Consider the following 3,618-nt stretch of genomic DNA (forward strand, 5'->3'; position numbering starts at 1 on the left):
CTAGCATCCTGTCATGTATCCACCCAGACAGACATGTTATTCATGATTATTTTTTAAAGCAGATGGATAGAATGCTGAGTCTAGAAGAGATAGCATCACACATACTGTAGCTGTCACAGGGAAGAGGGCATCAATTTATTCTCCATAGCACTTGAGAATAGGTCAGGAAACAATGGGTAGAAGCTCATCAGAGGGATATCCAACCTGGAAATAAGGAGGAATTTCCTGACAATGAGAACTATTAAGCAATAGAACAGTTGCCTGCCGGAGTTGTGGGTGCTCCAATGCTGGAGGTGTTCAAGAAAAGATTGGACAACCATCTGTCTGAGATGGTATGAGGACTTCTGCCTTAGGCAGGGGGTTGGACTAGAAGACCTCCAAGGTCCCTTCCAACCATATGATTCTATGACTTCTCATCACTTTCTCATAGGCAGTACTTTCCTATAAGAGAAGTGGGGATGGGAGGTCAACTACCCAGCTAGGAAGAAGAATGAAGTTGGAGAGTAAAAACAGAACCCTCTGGGAAGAAGGAAAGAGAGATGGAGGAGAAAATGAATGAGGAATGACCAGCAAACCAAAATGAATTCTAGGCAGTTTAGTGTTGAATGAATGTGTGTTTGAGGAGAAACCAGGACAAGACTCTTGAAATGTTCTAGGGTGCGATCCAGAAAAATCTCACTAAAGCAAAATGGACAAATCTATACTTTGCAGATATTTTCTTGGGGGAGGGGGGGATGAATAGAGAGAAAGAAAGTGTTGGAGCAAATTGCCAACATGAAAGAGAGAATGCCAGCAAGTATGATTAGCCCCTTACTTATCTCAAAGTAGGAAGGGGATTTAGGGACAGAAATAGAAATGGCAATATGCATACATTTACTCAACACTGTACGTTGCATACTAGAGAAAAGGAAAGTAGGTAACTTAGCCAGATTCAAGCCTGTAGTTCAAGTCTGAGTGAGGCAGGAGTGCATAGAAAAGGAAATTAGCTTATTTAACTATAAATATAGTAAAGGTAAAGGTTTCCCTTGACATGAAATCCAGTCGTGTCTGACTCTAGGGGGTGGTGCTCATCTCCGTTTCAAAGCCGAAGAGCCGGCGTTTGTCCGTAGACACTTCCGGGTCATGTGGCCAGCATGACTACACGGAATGCCGTTACCTGCCCGCCGAAGCGGTACCTATTAATCTCCTCGCATTTGCATGTTTTTGAACTGCTAGGTTGGTAGGAGCTGGGACTAGCAACGGGAGCTCACCCCGTCACGCGGATTCGAACCACCAACCTTCCGATTGGCAAGCTTAGCAGCTCAGCGGTTTAACCCGCAGCGCCACCGCGTCCCTATAACTATAACTATAACTATAACTATAACTATAACTATAACTATAACTATAACTATACCTTGTAATATTATTTACCTGTAATTGAAAATACATCTTCCAGATAATATTAGTGCAGGTACATTTATGTATTTATTTTATAACATTTCTATATTACCCCAATCAACAGACTCTTTGTGGTATACAAAATTGCAAAAACAAAAACAAAAATACCCACCAATTTCAACACAAACCCTATCCTCATTTGATGGAAAAATCCACGTTGGCGTATAATATGCAAACTGGCCCTTTGAACTGCTGCAATATACTTGGATATTGAGCATTAGAGTCAGTATCAGCTCAGCTATGCCTTTTGTTATCTGGTTTATATATGGTTTTATATGGTTTTTATTTTGTTTTAACTTGCCATATTGTTTTGGGGGTGGGGGTTATATTGTTTTTAATTCTTTGTGAGCTGCCCAGAGTCATATACAAAGATGGGCAGCTATATAAATTGGAAAAATAACAAACAAATAAAGTCGTCATGTATTTTGCCCTCTTCCAGCTCCTTCAGATGTTTCCCCCCTTGTCCTTAACTCCCCTTCACTTTAACACATCCATCTCTGACACTTGGGTTTTTTTTAATCTCACTTGTTAATGCTGGTTGTCAGTGGTGACCAGTCATTGCTAATGGAAGTCAACCAATCACTGTCACCACAAAGTGATCTATCACTGTTGATTAAATAAAGCCAGAAAGTACAATAGCTGGGTTCATATAACGCAGCTAACTTGGTTACTGAGATTACTTTTGTTTTTTGGCTCACTCAATATGCTGAACCACAAACTAACCCAAAAGGGGTGGGTTTCCTGATGATGCTAAGACACTAAAAAGAAGAACAAAAAGCTAATCCAGGTTAAAAATAATCAAGGTTAATATGTGTAGATGCAACTACCAGGTTGTTAATTGACCTGGTAATGGGGCCAATCAGTAAAGAAGGAAAGTGCTCTGATTTTTAAACTTACAGAGGCTGGAGACTTTCAGTTAAACGGCAATCATTTTAGATGAATGTTTCAAACAAAATTACACATGTACTTAAAATTTAACATATGAAAGGATTGATATTTCTCAAGGTTACCAATGTATGGGTCAATTTAAAACCCAATGCATGTCAGCGTTGCAGGATTTTACATATTATTCTATTCCATCTTTTTTAATATTTAAAAAAAAAACCTACTGGGAAATCCACCTTTGTTATCATTTGCAACTTTACATAAAATGCTGAGCTTTATACACAATTTTCCCTAATGTGCACTTTAAAAATATAAGTACTCCCAATGTACACTTTTAAAATACATAACTGCTCCTAATACACACTTTTTATTCATGACTTTTCCAAAGACAATTCTTTTTGAGCCATTTTCCTCAAACACAAATATTTGTGGATAGACTTTTGAGTGGAAAATGCTTGCCCCAAATGAACATGTGGGCTCTGTTCATTGCTGTCCACCCATGTTATGAAGGTTTTTGCAGGGGTAGATTGTCTCAGTCTGATTTCACTGAAATCTTAATGCCTTTTTTCTTTTGTAATTCACCATTCTTATTGCTTAACACAATGGGACAAAGAGGGGAGAATCTGCAGGCCTCATGTAACTCCAAGCATCCTTTCTGAGTTCTCTAGAGCACTCCTGGGTAGGGCCATCTTTTAAAATCTGGAGAGTATTTTTATGGATGTACAGGATTTACTCATTTATTTAGAAGATTTACATAGCTGCTCAACTCTTGTGATTGCAACTCTGGGTGGTGCACATCAAATAAAACTCAGGAAAAGAAATAATAGAACAATAAAACACCAAAACATCAACCAAAAATGAAATTCAAAACCAACATATCAACAACATACAGCCAGATTTATCACTTAGACATTCCACCTTCCTGAAGATGGCTTCATCTCTTGTCCTGGCCCAAAGTCCAGGTGAAAAGCCAAGTTTCTAAAGCTTTCTTGAGATGGAGTGCCTGCCTTAAACTTTGCAGAGGCTTAAGTGACCCTCTTAAGCTACTCTGGTAACTCCAAAAGTGGGTTGATAATTCCTGGACTTGGGATCTCTGCAATTTTAGTTTCTGCTTACTTTATTGACCTTATGATTTCACTAGCTAACACCCACGCTCCCCAAAGACCCTCTGAAATGGAAAAAAATCCCAGCTGCTAGAAAATTGCCTCACGTTGCTTGAAGCAATGGCTATCCTTCTAGAATTTCTTCTGGAATAACGTATAGATGTTTTTATATGGACTTCTTGAGGAGTGATGG

The sequence above is a fragment of the Candoia aspera genome, chromosome 1 (assembly GCF_035149785.1).
Source record: "Candoia aspera isolate rCanAsp1 chromosome 1, rCanAsp1.hap2, whole genome shotgun sequence".
Classification (NCBI taxonomy): Eukaryota; Metazoa; Chordata; class Lepidosauria; order Squamata; family Boidae; genus Candoia; species Candoia aspera.